This window comes from Rhinolophus ferrumequinum, chromosome 18 (assembly GCF_004115265.2).
Source record: "Rhinolophus ferrumequinum isolate MPI-CBG mRhiFer1 chromosome 18, mRhiFer1_v1.p, whole genome shotgun sequence".
Lineage (NCBI taxonomy): Eukaryota > Metazoa > Chordata > Mammalia > Chiroptera > Rhinolophidae > Rhinolophus > Rhinolophus ferrumequinum.
The window spans coordinates 16466615-16483536 of NC_046301.1; positions in this window are offsets into that span (position 1 = coordinate 16466615).

The following is a 16922-nucleotide window of genomic DNA, read 5'->3' on the forward strand; positions in this document are numbered from 1 at the left end:
AACAAAAGTCCACCTTTCCCCCAGGACCTTAGTATGTTTACAGGTTTCTGTTAATGGCTCTTCCAGCAGCAGTACAAGCAGCTGGTGGCCATACCCAAATTAGAAGCAGGCACAAGAAGAACTACTTAGAAGAATTTGTCTCTGTGGTATTTGATGTGCTGGATTTGTGTGTTTTCATTTAGAAAATAGGCTTCTAGGCAATGGGGACAGTGCTTTTTATAGTACCTAATGCCGCCAAGGCAAAAGTGGGGACTGCCTGCCTGGCTGCTGGTTCCTGAACCCCCAGAGAGCTGAGGGAGGAGTCCTGGGCTACCCTCTCCCCCAACTAGGTTCTGTACAGATGCCTTAGCACACCAAGGTGGTTCCCCAAACTTCTTTCTCTCTTAGCAATTCTTCTCTCGCCACAACCTTTGGGGAATCTGTCATCAAGGATACGGGACTACTCCTCACTCTTTCTTTCCCTTGGAAGTTAGAGGCTAAAGAGGGGGCAGGATCAAGGAGGCAGCATCCTGGCTGGGAGCTTGGTTAAGCACAGGGGCATTGGACAAATAGGTAGAGTATTGACTATGATGGGAGCTGGGTTTCTTAGTGTTGAAGAAGGAATTTACAAACATGGAAAGAAAGAAAGCTGTAAAGAACCCCGAGGTGTTGGATTGGATTTAAAATGAGTGCAAAGTCATTATATATATGAGTGCAAAGTCATTATATATATATATATATATATATATATATATCCATATATGTGTATACATATATAGGTATATATATATAAAATTGTTATATATGTATCTGCATATATATATGTATATATATATATATGTATATATATATATATAGATGCACCATAGTTAGCTTCACTCAGGAGCTAGAAGCAACAGACACATCAAATGGTCAGACGATGTTGGTTTCTAAGTGTCATCCTCTATTAAAAGGAACCAGGGCTGATTACAGGGCTTGGGGTGGGGAAGTACAAAGTAAGCTTGGAATCTCTTGTAGGGAAGTGCTCAAACATGATGGGAACATGACAAACGGAGACACGAGCCAAATGGAAGGAGCTCCCACTGGCCAAATCTCGGACAATTGGAACATCAAAATAAATAATGATAGTAACTAATTACGGCCTATTGGATAAAACAGGAATCCAGGAATCCATGCTAACATAAGTGGATAAATAATGATAAAATGAGTAAATAAACAAATAAGAACAGCTCTTCTTTATGGAAGAGCAAGGTGCAGACAGGTACCTCAGTCTTATGCCACTAATACAATTGATGGAAATGGAAAGTCGTCACTTGGCAGAGTTAGTTGATTCAGGCAGGAGTCCTCAGTGGATGCTAAGGCTGGTGGGGGAGTGGGTGCTTGATGTGAAGCAGGATGTCAGCCTAGCCTTAAAGTATCTTCTGAAAAGTACTTATTGACTACCAGAGGGCAGGGGGCATGATTAATTTATTGAAGAGAACCCTGGAAAACACCAGATTGACTCAATGATCAAGAATAGCATCATTATTAGTGAAACTGATCGTATCACGTGCCTGCTGATGTAATGTGCGGAGAAGAGCACGGCATCTTTTCTGTCCCATTCCTGCTAAGAATGCCTGGCCTGAGTCTGGACATGGGGAAAGTTTCAATGGACTCAAGGTGAGCTTTAAAACTCTCAAGACAGAAGAACTAATTGATCCAAAGTGAAGGAGACTTTAGAGACATGACAACTAAATGCAACACATGATCCTGGATGGCTTCTGGACCAGACAGGAAAAATAAATAGTTGGCAGCTATTGAATGAGGTCTGTGGGTTGGATGGCAGTGCCTTACCAGTGCTGAATACCTCGTTGGGATGTTTATATTGTAGCTAGATAGAAGAATGTCCTTGCATGTGTGATATGTACCCTGAACCTGAAGTATTTAGTAGTGATGAGGCATTCTGTCTGCACCTTGCTCTTAAATGGTTCAGGAAAGGAAAAAAAAAGATAATCTATAAGTTCTTGTTTACTATTAGCAACTATTTCAGAAAAGCTGAAATCCAATTCATGATAAATTAAAAAGTCAAAAGTCCACTATTTTGGGGCTAGGGGAGCAGGTATTAAAATGTTTCCAGGTTTGTGCTAATGACTCTCCTTCCAGCACGGTTTCTCCTTTGTCACAGCAGCTCTGCTTGAGCCACTGAGCTGGGGATACAACAGAGAAGAAAACAGATAAGTGTCTCCCTTTCATGGGGTTTATGTTCTGGGGTGGGAGAAACAGAAAAATTTTAAGTTTTTTTATTATGCCAAAAAGCGCTATGTAGAAAAACGCATCCGAATAGGGGAGGGTGACTTATTTTATATCAGGATCAGCTGCTCTGATGAGATGACTTTTGATCAGAACCCTGAAAGAAGGAGAGCCCCAAGTGTGTAGTGGGGGGACTGGTTGTACCAGGAAGAGGGAACCATCAATACAGCAACCCTGCGGCAAGGTTGTATTTGATGTGCTTGAAGAACGACAAAGAAACCATCGAGGGTGGAGAGGGCTCAGAAAAAAAGAGTGAAGGACGTGAAATCAGAGAGATGGGCGGCAGATCATGTGGGGCCTTCTGGTCCAGGGTAGAAACACTGGGTTTTATTTTGAGTGAGAGGAAAAACCTTTGGTGAGTTTTAAGCAGGGAAGTGACATAGTCTGACATGTTTCAAAAGTTTCTTGGTATTGGAGCAAGTATGGAAAAAAGGAGAACAATCGAGCTATAACCATCAATTCGGGAAACAGAGGATAGTGCCCTGCCGGGACCGTGGCATGGACATGGTGAGAAGTGACTGGATCCTCAATGAATTTTGAAGATGGAACAAACAGAATTCTCTGGGGCATCTGCAATGGGGTATGAAAGAAAGAGAGGAGTCCAGAAAGATTCTACAATTTGGAGCCTGAGCAACGGACAGAATGGAATTGTCAGTATCTGGGAAGAGGAAGATTGCAGGAGATGCTGGTTGGGATAAGGATCCAGAGTTTTGAATATATTAGGTTGAAGGTGCCTAGAGATATGCAAATGAAAATGTCCTGTGATTCACTTCACCATAGTATCCCAGGAGGAAGATTACTGAATTAAAGCACATGAACCGTTTTCAGTTGTTGATACACACAGGACGGCCAGATTGCAGTTCGAAAGGTTGGCCTCACTTAATATGCATGCGCCAGAGTAAAGTGAGCTCCTTAAACTAGTTTTTGAAATATCACCAGAAGACAGCTTAGTGGTGAGTCCCAGCCTAAGGGGGACTCTGTCCACCAGCCAAGCAGCCCAGGCTAAATAAAATTAGTAGGTTTCCCCGGGGCTCTTTGCTGTGTGAAAAATGTTGTAGACAGAGCCACTTGAAAATGGAGTCGAAGCTGCCATCCCCAACGAACTGCCTTGCACATCTTATTCCTCAAGTCTTTGGAATGTTAAAACTGTGCAAAATAATCTTTAGATGGGGCTTAAAGAACATTGTATCCCATACAACTGAAAACATAACCAGAAAGCAGACATTATGTCTATAGGACTGAAAATTAAAGACACTGTTTAGAATTAGCATCACTATGTTAGCTTATCAGCATCTATAGGAATTCTTTCTATTGATGTAATTGTTCCCCTCCATTTCTTATAAATAGCCCTTGCTGCCTCCTGATTGGAACTCTACTTGGGTTTCTTCCTGAATCAATGTGCTTCCCAAATAGCAATTCTTTTGGATCTCAAATAAATGCTATTGCCTCTCACTTTGGCTTTTGTTTTTAGGTTAACAGGTGTAGGGAGGTATTCTTGTTTCCGTAGAGGGTAGAGGCATGCAATGTGTGTCTGAGTCAGAAATGAAAAGCAGCCCCGGCAGAGAATGGCAGTGTCCCACTTCTCCGAATGTCTGCAAATTGGATTTTCTTTATGGTGCTCTCATCCCTGACACTGCTTTGTCATTTTGCCATTAATGGTCACTGCATCTTCAAAGGGAATTCTACTGTAGGCCTTTAAAAAATGAAACTTTTGAAAATATAATGCTTTCTACATATGCATATTTTAATGGCTTAATACAAGTTTTTAAAAATATTTTTATTAAAAACATAGCTGATATACAATATTATATGAGTTCCAGGGGTACACCATAGTTGTTCAACAATTATATACCTGCGGAAGTGATCATTATAAGTCCAGCCACCATCTGACACCGTACCACGCTATCACAATATTATTGACTAAATTCCCCATGCTGTGCAGTACATCCCCATGACTTATTTGTTTTATACCTGGAAATTTGGACCTCTTATTGCCCTTCACCTTCCCTCTCTTTTTAATTTTTCAATTATAGCTGACATTCAATATTATTTTATATTAATTTTAAGGGTACAGCATATGGATAGACATTTATATAATTGAAGTAGTGATTCCCCTAATTAGTCTAGTTACCCACCTGGCGTAGTTATTACCATATCATTGACTATATTCCCTATGCTTTATATCCCCGTGACTATTTTGTAACTACCAACTTGCACTTAATCCCTTCACCTTTTTCACCCAACACCCAACCCCCCCATCTATAACTCCAACAAATCTAGGACCCATCTGACACCACACATAGTTATTACAATATTATTGACTATATTCCTTATGCTATACTCTACATCACCATGACTACTGTGTAACAACCAATTTGTACTTATTAATCGCTTTCCCTTTTTCCACCCACACTCCCAACCCCCCTCCCATGTGGCAACCATCAAAATGTGCTCTGTATCTATGAGTTTCTGATTTGTTTGTTTGTTTACTTTGTTCTTTAGATTCCACATATAAATGAAATCACATTGCATCCGTCTTTCTCTGTCTGACATACTCCACTCAGCACAGTACCCTCCAGGTCCATCCATGCCGCCACAGATGACGAGAGCCCATTGCCTTCCCTGGCTGAGCAATAGTCCATTGTATATAAGTACCCCTCCTCTTTACCCATTCTCCCTTCGACAGACACGCAGGCTGTCTCCACATCTTAGCCATTGTAAACAATGCTTCAATGAACATATGGATGCACATGTCCCCTCCAAGTAGCGTTTTGGATTTCTTCAGATAAATAACCAGAAGTGTAATTACTGGGTCATTCTTTGTCTCTTATTATAGCCTTTGTTTTACGATTATTTTTGTCTGGTATAAGTATGGCTACTCCAGATTTTTTTTTTCCATTTTCATGAAATATCTTTTCCCATCTCTTTACTTTCTCTCTCTCTCTCTCTCTCTCTCTCTCTGTGTGTGTGTGTGTGTGTGTGTCTGTCTTTTCATCTGAAGTGATTCTCTTGTAGGCAGCATATGTAAAGCTTTTGTTTTCTAATCCATTCAGCCCTCCTATGTTTTTTGATTGGAGCATTTAATATATTGAAAGTAATTGTTTATAGATATGTACCTATTGCCATTTTATTATCCATAGTTTTGATTTTTTTCCCTCCTGTCTTAAAGAAGTCCCTTTAACATTCCTTGTAATACTGATTTGGTGGTGATGAACTCCTTTAGCTTTTTCTTGTCTGGGAAGAATTGTATCTGTTCTTCGATTTTAAATGATAACCTTGCTGGGTAGAGTACCCTTGGTTGTAGGTCCTTTCTTTTCATCATGTTGAATATTTTGTGCCAATCCCTTCAGGCCTGCAAACTTTCTGTGGAGAAATCAGCTGACAATCTTATGGGAGCTCCTTTATAAGTTACTAGTTGCTTTTCTTTTGCTGCTTTTAGAATTTTCTCTTTGTCTTTAAACTTTGCCATTTTAATTATAATGTGCCTAGGTGTGGGCCGATTTGGGTTCATCTTGTTTGAGACTCTTTGCACTTCCTGAGCCTTTATGTATATTTCCTTCACCAGGTTAAGAAAGTTTTCAGTCATTATTTCTTCAAATACATTCTCAATCTCTTGCTTTCTCTCTTCTCCTTCTGGTATCCCTATGATGCAAATGTTGTTATACTTGATTTTGTCCCAGAGGTCCCTTAAATTAGGATGTTTTTTAATTTTTATTCTTTTTTTCTTTTTGCTGTTCTGATTAGGTGTTTTCTGCTACCTTGTCTACCAAATGTCAGATTCAGTCCTCTGTTTCATCTAGTCTGCTGGTGATTCGTTTTAATACATTTTTTCATTTCAGTTATCGTATTCTTTACTTCAGACTGTTCCTTTGTTTATGGTTTCTATGTCCTTTTTTATGCTTGCTATCCCTTTTTGAAGTCCTCTCTAAGTTCCTTGAGCACCCTTATAACCATTGTTTTGAACTCTGTCTCTGGTAGGTTGCTTGCCTCCATTTCATTTAGTTCTTTTTCTGGAGTTTTCTTCTATTCTTTTATTTGGGATGTATTTCTTTGTTTACTCATTTTGGCTGCCTCCCTGTGTTTGTTTCTATGTATGAGGTGGATCTGCTGTGTCTCCCCGTCTTGGCTGCGTGGCCTTATGTAGTACGTGCTCTGTGGGGCCCTGGCACAATCTCCCTGGTCACCTGCTCTGGGTGCTCCAAGAGTGTCCCTTGCGTGGGTTGTGTGTGCCCTCCTGTTATAGTTGAGCCTTGATTGCTCTTGGCACATCAATGTGTGGGATTGACCCTCAGGCTGACTGGCTGTTGGGTTTGGCTACATCCATAAATTATAGGCTGCTGTGCAGGGGGCTTACCCCACTGAGTGGGATTTGCTCCTATAGGCTCTGGTGCCTCTTGAGACCACGCTTTGTATGTGCTGCTTGTGGGGCTAATTGGGCAGTGTTCTACTGTAGTCTGAAGCCAACTTTCAAGTGTGTTGGTTCTGGAGCCTCTTAGGAGGCCATGCAGGGGTCCATGCAGGACCAGGTCACTCATTGCCTGTTACCAGCCAGGAACTATCTGGGAGGAATTGCAAAGTGATCTGTAGTTTTTCTCTGCCTGTGCTAAACCTGGAGGTATATGGGAGAGGTCACACTGCAAACCGAGGATGGCTGCCACCAGTACTGGGCCTGGGGTAGCTCCGCAAAAAGCCAGGACACCCCAAGTCCTCCTGTTACCTGTCAGCTTCTTTAAACTTCAGTCACTGATAAAGCTTCATGCAGTATGCAAGTTGGGTGCAGCAGGGTCTCAGAGAGTCACTACAGTGGGAAGCATTATAGTCACTAGGTTAATGTAGACTCTGTTTTGGCACCAGAGCTGAGCCTGGAGCTACTCAGCAAAAGTCACAGAGCACACTGAGGCCAGTCATTTCCTGCCTAGAGTCTGTGGACTCCTTTCCAAGAAGAAATGCAATGCAGGTAGGGCTGGCTGCTCTCGGAGAAAGTACCTCCAGCACTGGGAGAATTGTGTGGGGCGGGGTCCCAGTGAGTCAGCAGGGTGGAGTTCACCAGACCAATAAGATTCAGATTTGGCTATAAACATAAGGGGAGGGCTAAACCCATTAAAGATGGCGGCCACCTGCTGGCTGCATAGGAGGAAGATCCAGCCCTGGCCTCAAAGCCACACACCTCAGTCTGCTTCCTCTATGCCTCTGACACCCCCCGTGTCACACCATCCCTCCGTCGAGCCCAAGGAAAGTGCTTGCGAGCAAGTATGTCTGTGTGCGGGCCCTTTAAGAGGACATCTGAGTTTCCCGCAGGCTTCTGTTTTACCTTGATGGTTGGAATCCCCATTGTGTCTCACAGCCAGATGTTGTGGGAGCTTCTCTTCTTGGCATCAGTACTCCAGGCTGGGGAGCCTGGAGTGGGGCTGGGGTCCTTTGCTCCTCCACGGGGAACCTCTGGAGTTATCCCTCCCAATTTTCATCTGACAGACAGAGGTTTGGAACCAACCCATTTCGCGTCTCTGCTCCTCCTACCAGTCTCAGTGTGGCTTCTTTATATCCTTCGTTATAAAACTTCTGTTTAGCCAGACATCAGGTGGTTCTCCCGGTTGATTGCTCTATAATTTATTTCTAATTTTAATGTGTTCGCGGGAGGAAGCAGACACAATGTTTATCTACTCTGCCATCTTAAGTCTCCTCTCTTTATACTCCATTTTTTAACCCAAGTTTAATGTGACAAAGTTTCAATATTCAGGATGTGATCCCTATTGTATTGTTTTTTAATTTTACAATGATTGATTGATTGATTGATTGCAATTTTTAAACATTGTTGGTTGTTCAGCATAGGTCATTTCCTCACAATAAGCTCCTAAATAACTATCTAGAAAGGGAGGACTAGAAAGAGGGAAACTCTTCAAAAATATATTCTATATGTCTGTGAAGGGGCAAGAATCCTCAAAATATAACAGGAAATTCACATTACCTTACACGTTAGGACTGGTGTTATTATCGTTTAAATCGATTTCCTATGGGGCATGATCCTGTGGCATTGAGTTTCATATGGCGTGTCCTACAGATTCTTTTCCCTTCCCCATCTTCCATATTTGCCCGGGGGTAGAGGGGATGTACAGTGTGCAGGATTGGAGCACGGGAAGCCTGGGCAGCAGATGAACCAAGATGGGACTATCAGCTCTGCCACCCAGGCAGTATTAACAGTCTGAGCCACCACTTTCTCTTCAATACCGGAGTGATTACGCCTTCTCCCAGGAATGTTGGAAGCCTTTAAAAGGAGACGTATGTTGGGCACATAGGAGAATGAGAGAGACTCCAAGGAGAGGTCACGACAAAAGGACAGGAGGGAACAGAGTCTAGAAATTTTCATGTCCAAGAAAATTTAAAGAAAGTCAGTTTCTTTTTTATATATATATGGTTGTCTCATTTGTGACAGGCCCTGTGCTGGGTTGCTGAGGAACAGACCTCTCAAGGAGTTTAGAATTTAGTTTCAGGGACAGACATCGTCATCCAAGGGAATTGAGCGGGTAGAGTGTGGTGATTTTTTAAACACACATAGAAGAAGAATTCCGTGAGAGTGAATACTTCTACGCAGAAATGGCACAATGTAGGGATGACTGAACTGTGCTGATTCTGCATCGCCTTTAGCACAGATCACCGTATGGAGGACCAGGCTTGCAGAGTCCAGGATGTCCAGGCAGGACATCCCGCTCCTGTTTATATTCCAAGCATCTGCTATACTGTCTGGCCCATAGTAAGCATCAATAAGTGTGCTGAATAATAAATAGTAATGAAAAAGCTGCAATATTGGAGCACTTACATATGCCAGCACTATTTGTTCTACATGCTTTACACAGGCTGCCTTATTTAATTCTCAGGATGCTTTTGTGAGGTGGGTATCATTAGTCCCATTACATAAATGAGGAAGCAGAAACTTAAAGCAGTGCCGGAGGTCATGTAAGTTGCAAGTGCAGGAGAAGGGGGTTTTTTGACTGGCAGCCTGACTCCAGCCTGTGGTCCTAAGGGTTCTATGATTGAATTAGCATTTTCTTTGTCTTAGATATTCACCATCTTGTTCATTAATTCGACTCTGATTTGTGACTTCACTTCTTTTGCCTCCGGCTAATTCCTTTGTTCACTTCATCTCTGATGCTGTCACTTTTACCTCATTGTTGCAGTATTCCTTCTCTGAGATCATGTACTTACAGGTAAAACAGAGAACCTTCCTGTCCAACCATTCTTGTAGTTTCTGCTGAGAGTACTGAGCTGTAAGGTTATGGAAAAGATTTTGTTTTGGAGACTGTGCATGAAACTAATGATATTCATTTCTTTGCTCTTTATCCCTTACTGACTTCTCAAATTTCAGAACAATACATTGCTAAAAATAACCTTTTTTCCTTTTTTGCTCCTTTGAATTATCAAGTGAGTTATATTTATTTCACTCTTTCCTACAGTTTTGCCCTTCTTGTTAACCAGAACCCTTCCCAACAAGTTTATCATGAAATTTTTTGAGAGGCTAGAGATGGAAAGTCAACATAGCAAAAAAAAAATCACTTGGGATGTGAGCCAAAACCAACAGAAAACTTTTTTTTACCACAATCCAGCTGCTTCTTTTTTCTTATTCTTTTTTCACATGGTTTGTTCAATTTTTCTTCTAAATTATTACTTTAATTGAGAATTAAAAAAAAAAAAACCTGGCTTCTTTTCTTTCTCTGTCCCTTGTAAGATCATCTTGTCCTTTCACCAAAAAGCTGGGATGTGGGAGGATGTGTCTCCAAGCCAAGACATTCAGAGAATTGCATGCTGACTGACCATGACAGCCATTAGATACAAACAGCTTTAAACTATACTTTGTCAAAATTACCAGAGGGGAGAGAATCCAGGCCCTCTTCCTGCCCTTTATAGCTGGCTGTTTAGAAGGATGCTTTTATAAATATTTTCCCTTTGATGAAGCTCATTCCCACAGGGCTGGTAAATAGCCATTAGGACAATTGAGGGAGAGAGACAGCCCGCCTTGGGACTGAATGACACAGATGTCAGGGTTTTCATCCCAGCTTTGTGCCTAATTCACTATTTAGGTCAAGACTACAGGATGACTAATCACTCATTTTGGCATACTTTACTTTTGATGCTAATTACTAAACATCCATTGAGCTGTAGCCACACAGACCCGTCGCAAGACTATGGCTTTATATATCCATTGACTGCTTCTCTCACCACATAATAAGGTCACTGAGAAGGAACAGGGAAGAGAAAATAACATTTATTTTTTCCTCATAAACCAGGCTCTGTGTTAGTTTTCAGGGAAGTTGTCCAGTCTGAATTCTTGCCACAGTGCTATATATAACTAATGTGAAAGCTCAGACCAGTCCCTTTTCTCTTCTGTAAAATGAGGCTATTGGAATTGATGATTTCTACAGATCTCTCCAGCTCCAACATTCTGCGGATTGAATGATTCTCTTAATCAGGTCACGTACAATTCTATACATCCTTTTCTGTTATTGTTGCTATTAGGTTTCACTCTGGTCTCCAAATGGATCTACAGAGCTTACTTGGAATTTCTAGCCACTCAATACTCTTGACAAAACAGGACTTCTCTCTCTGGAGGTGCTTCCTGCTTTGACTGAGTGTGACAGGAAGGGAACTTCGAGGAAGGTGACACCCACATGGCCAGCCAGTTCCACCCAGTTCCACCAAGGAGACCACTGGGTGACAGGACTCAAGGAGAGCTCCCACTCACATCTATTACTATTTTATTACGGAACATCTCACTACTGAGCTGATTCATTTTAAATTTATGATGTGAACATCACATTGGCACCTCCTGGTAGTGCGACTGTTTCTCTAGCAGGTCCACTTTCCCAGTCCCCGCTGAATATTTCGTATTTTTCTTCTTGTCACACCTTCTACACACTCTTTAGATTCTTACTCTCAGCTTACAACCTCACCCCAAATTTGATTCAGAATCAAATTCCTCATCTTCCCACCATTTATTGAAAAGTAATATACTTTATCCCATTTTATCCTTCCTTATTGTTTCGATGAAGAAAACACCCTCCAGCCTATCAAGGCCGGCTCTTCCACTTTTGCTCAGAATCTTATGCCCTCTTGCCATCTCAAGGATTTGGCTTTTAAAATTACCCCCTTCCTCTCCCATATCATTAATCATTTCCTTCTAACTGGAGTATCCAGTCAGCACATAAACATGCTCAAGTATCACCTAAAATAAACCTGTCCTCTTCCTCCAGCTGCTACCTCATTTCCTCTCTTTTTATAGCAAAAAATGTGAAAAGCGTTGGCTATACTGCCATTCCATTCCATTCTCCACCCACTAGGTTCTGTCTTCTGCCCAGACCACTCCCTGAAACGTCTCTGGTGTCCAGTGAACACGGCCTTGCCAAATGCAATGGAAGCATTGCTGTCCTCACCTCACGTAACCTCCCAGGAACACTTGACATGGACGACTGTGGCCTTCCCCTTGAGATGTTCTCCTCTTTTGATCTCCTCAGAACTGCCCTTTTGGCTCCTCAAGCTAACAGGCATGCGGTTGGTTCCCCAGGGCTCTGCGCCTAAGTGTTCCTAAAAATTCCAAGGGTTGCTTTGACCCCTTTTCATTTTGTACTCTATTTAGATGATCTCTCTGTTTCCTGTTTTAGGTACCTCATCTTTGAACTGATAATTCCCGAATCTATTTTCTTGGAGCCCCAAACTCACTTATTCTGTTGGCTGATTCACATGTTTCTATTGATGCTTTATGGATATCATAGAATTAATATGTAAAGCCCTGCGCTCTTTCTTCCCATGCTTACGTTCCTCATGTAGTAAACCGCAACCATCACCCACTCAGGTATTCAAGCCCGGAGTCCTGATTCCTCCCTTTTCCTCACCCCTGCCCCCATCCCCCATATCTAATCCATCAGCCAGTTCTGTTAATCCAATCTTCAAAATAAATCTTAACTCTTTTGCTGAGACATTCCCACGTTTTCCTGTGGCTTGAACTATCAACAACAAAGATGTTTTGTATGCCATGTTGTGTAACATTTTGTAATAATTTTTTTGTCATCAATGCCATTAGATTCTAATTTATCCATACTGAAATCGAATTGATGCCACTGAGTATGCTTTGAGTATTTTTTACTAAAATTCAATATAATGGTACATTTATTACCACATAACAAAGGTTTAAGATAAAAATAATGCCATTTATGTGCAGAGCAGCTCAAAATGTTTTTAAATGCATAAAATAGTAAAAATATCAACTTTTTATTTTTTTGTGGATTCTTGACACATTTTGGAAAAAAAAAACACTTGAAATCAATTGAACCTCCTCTCTCCTCTCCATCTCCCCTGTTACCGCCTTAGTCTGGTCTACCAGCTTTCCCATCAACATTAATAGAGTACAGCGTCTCCTAACTGGACTAAGGGCTTCCCTCACCCATGAGACTTAACACAGCAATAAAAGTGTGTTTAAAATGTAAATCTGATTGGGTCAGCCACCTCAACCTCATTAAATGGTTCCATAAGTTTCCTGGTCTGCCTCTGCCTTTTCTTCAGGCTGGTACCCTCCTCTCATCACCTCAGCCACACTGGTTTTCTTTTAGATCCTCAGATGTGCCAAGCTTTAGTCCCACTGTCCTCAGGACTTTTGCACATGCTGTTCCCAGTGTCTAGAATGTTCTTTCCTTAACCGTTCCCAGGGCTAATGTTTCTTCCTTCATTTTTAACTACCATTTTCTCAGTGATATTTTCCCTGACCACCCTCCTTAGAAAAACATCCCTTTTTAATTATTGTTTTCCTCACCACTGGGGAAAAACAAATTGTGTGGGAGGGAAAACAATGATCCTCACCATATTAGATATTTGAGTATGTGGGGCTTATCCTTTTATTAAGAACTATAACCACTATTTGACTAGATAAGATTTTGTGATCTGTAATTTGACGTGCATTTGCCCAAAAGCCATTATTTCAAAAATATAATTCTGATCCTCATAGCACATATCTGACCAGCCATTCCAATCCACTTGCCAGCAGCTAGGACACATTGATAAAGATCGTGTTTTGTTGAAGTATTTTGTAATTGGCAATTGTCATACTCTAGACAGTTGATTTAGAGTATGGTTCTCGGTGATTCTTTGCTTTTGAGGAGTCCAGTCCAGTTGTTTTGGGAAGAGCATGAATTCTAGGCAGAAGATCACCTCCATATCAGACTTTGTGGCCAATGAACTCAAATTTTCAAATTGATGCTAACTAATGCTTTGAGGAGCGTGAATATGCTTAGCCACCAGGAAATTTAGGAGAGAGGCGATTCCTAACTTCAGTCAGAAAAGACAAGGATGGGATCATTATATAAACATTTTTTATTCATTAGAGGAAATATAGAAAAGGATTATTTATTTACTTTGGACAATATTTTCTACAGAGCTCTGTGTTTCTTTCCTAAATACTAGAAATAAATGCCATGAAAGCATAAACCCAATTTATATTCCTAAAGCTTAGAAAGGACCTTAGGATATAATAGATTCTCCATACATATATATGGAAGGAAAGAAAGGCGGAAGGAAGGACAGGCAAGCTGATTAATCAAGGCAACTTTAGTGACAAGAAATGCTACATCTGCTAAGCATTTAAATTTTTTTTTTTTACTTTTGTCATTAATGTTTATTTCTATTGAAGAAATATGAGTTCAGAATTAATGTAAGGTAAAACCTCAAAGCATTTGGCAAAAGAAATGCTGTTAAGAGTGTGATTAACAACTAAGACGGAAAGGACAACAACTTGAAGCTGAACCGCACCCTCCACAACTAAGACTGAAAGGACAACAACTTGACTTGGAAAAAAGTCCTGGAAGTACACACTGTTCCCCAATAAAGCATTTAAATTTGATAATAGAATAGGACAAAGCAACACATTCTCTGGCCTGAACTTTAAGTATGAAAACCTCTTTAAGGTCTACATTGAAATGTAGTCTTGGTCATTTAAGACATTTATTTTACAATGTTATTTCACCTATTCCAGAAAAACAATTGGTATAAATTTACAAAATCAAATAGAATAGAAAGTAGGCCAATTTAAAGTGAAAAATAAAACTAAGTCAACTAAAAAGAGTAGGAAAAAATGTGACCAACACAAGAATATATAAATTACTGCTCTTGAGTGCAGAATTTAGTAAAATTTTCTTAATAAGGCATAAAAGGAAACATGTTGGATTAAGTAGGGTTTTTCTTTGCTGTTGTTTGATAAAAGAATAAAGGCAATTTGTCTTTAGAGATATTTTTTCCTTAGAACTTATTTCAATATATTCACATTTATTGTGATTATTATTGTAGCATAATAATCAATGTCTCTAACTATATTTTTACAAAAAGCACAATCATGTTCAAACGGCATTTCTATACTGATTCTATACAATTCAAAGGAAAGCATTAAAACAGAAAGCAACAGAAGCATTTCTGTGAAGCACATAAAGTGTAGATAATAAGGGTATCTATAAAACAGAAAGGCTAAAATTCACTTATGTAACGTGCATAGGACAGTGATTTCCTTATAGTAAGCACTAAATAGATATTATCTATTACCACTCTAACTTACTACCACTTCTGCTACGGTATTTCCCCGAAAATAAGACCAGGTCTTATATTAATTTTTGCTCTAAAAGATACATTAGGGCCTATGTTCAGGGGATGTCATCCTGAAAAATCATGCTATGGCTTATTTTCCGGTTAGGTCTATTTTAGGGGAAACACGGTATTACAACTACTTAACAAGCATTAAATGAAGACCCTAAACATGTAATGATCTGTAGTAGGAACTAGTCTTGTGCTATTAAAGCAAATAGTTGGCAAGGACCTACTACTATATAGAAAACAGAAATATATAATCATATATACATTTATACGTATGCAGGATTGTGTGTGTGTCTTTCTAGCTAGCCATTTTGGAGATTTTTAAAAATGCAATTTCAGATATAGGTTCTTTGATCATACTTAGAGAGAATGTAAAATCTGGGTACTTTTCAGATTTTGAGTCATTTTGCCCTTAATTCTTAATTCTCAGCTCACCTCCTCAGATTTATTTTTTTCTCTTCTTCTTCTTCTTTTTTTAAATTAGTTTCAGGGGTACAAAACAATGTAATAGTTAGACATTTACACCCCTCACAAAGTGATAACCCTCAGATTTATTTGTGATGATAGCTGCGGGAAAGAGGACTGTCAAATCATTTCATTTGGGTCCGAATCTCAAACTTTGGAATAAATCAATATTCTCACTCCTGGCTACACATTAGAATCACCTAAGAAGGTTTTTGTTTTATTTTTAATTTTGTTTTTGCATAATACCTGCAGAGATTTGAATTCAGTTCACCTCGGGTGCAATTCTGACAATGGTAATTTTAAAGGCAACTCGGTGCTTCTAATGTGTGGCCAGGTCGAGAACCATAGATAATTTGGAAAACTGGAGGGAGAAAGTGAGGATTTAAAAAAGCTAATGAATAAAAACAGTTACACCTCAATTCCCACGTTAGTCAGTATTCATAATTAGCTAAATAATTTCCTGAACTTTACCCAGATTAGATGTTACATGAGTTTTTTAATGACAAATAAAACTATAGAATTTAAATAGTTTGTGAAATATTAAGGTGAGAAAAAGAGACTAAACAATGGCCTATGAAAAAAAATAAATGCAAACTGAGATAGAACTACTTTCATTTAATATGAATAAGATGAAACTAATAAAAATATGCAAAATGCAGAACACCCTGAAGCCTAGCTTAATATGAAGCAGGCCATGAAGAAATCTAAAGCTATTGTGAAGACAATTTTAAAATAAAGGAACTACAAAATCAATATGGCTAAAATATGCATGAATCGTTTCCAATTAGCAGGAGAGAAAGTGTGTGTGTGTGTGTGTGTGTGTGTGTGTGTGTATTCACACACACATGTGTTCCAGTGAGTAGTATAGTTCACCATTTATCACAGCATAACTTCTGTGGGCTAGGACTAGCCAGTGAGTCATAGACTATTTCAACTCTTGCTATGTTGGTTACGGCTACAGTAAATTGAATAATCTTTAAAACCAGGTATTACAAAGAGAAAAAGGAAATCTCATTTTCTGGTGGATAGACAAAAAAGAAGACAGAAATCATATCAACTGGACGGCCCATTCATTCACCCAAGATAGAAGTTTCTGGTGGGTTAGGGCCTCCCGGGATGACTGCATCTCAGGGAAGAGCCGATGCTCAGGTTTAGGGTCCCAACTTTCAGGAGACTTTGAGGAGTCAAGTCGTGTCTCAGGGCACCACTGTCGGGATGCATGTGACAGCAACCACAGCTGCCTTCGTACGTGCCTGGGGTTCAGACATTTTCAGCGTCCCGCTGCCTAACATGGACTGCTCATTGGGACACACCTGTTTCTCATTGGTCCTTTTTCCTGATACATCAGAAGGGAGAACTTTACTGGTTAAACCTTTATAGGACTCAGGAAGAAAAGATGTGATCTAACCAAAAATAGGATTTACTGCTTTATGTTTATAAGGATGCACGTTTAATGAATCAGAAACAGGGTTGGTCCTGTTGGCTAAGTTATGGTAATTTTTAAATTCACGTCACACCGTGGATCCAAATGGTAGAGAATTTGACCCTATTTTCCTGGAAAGGAAAAAAGT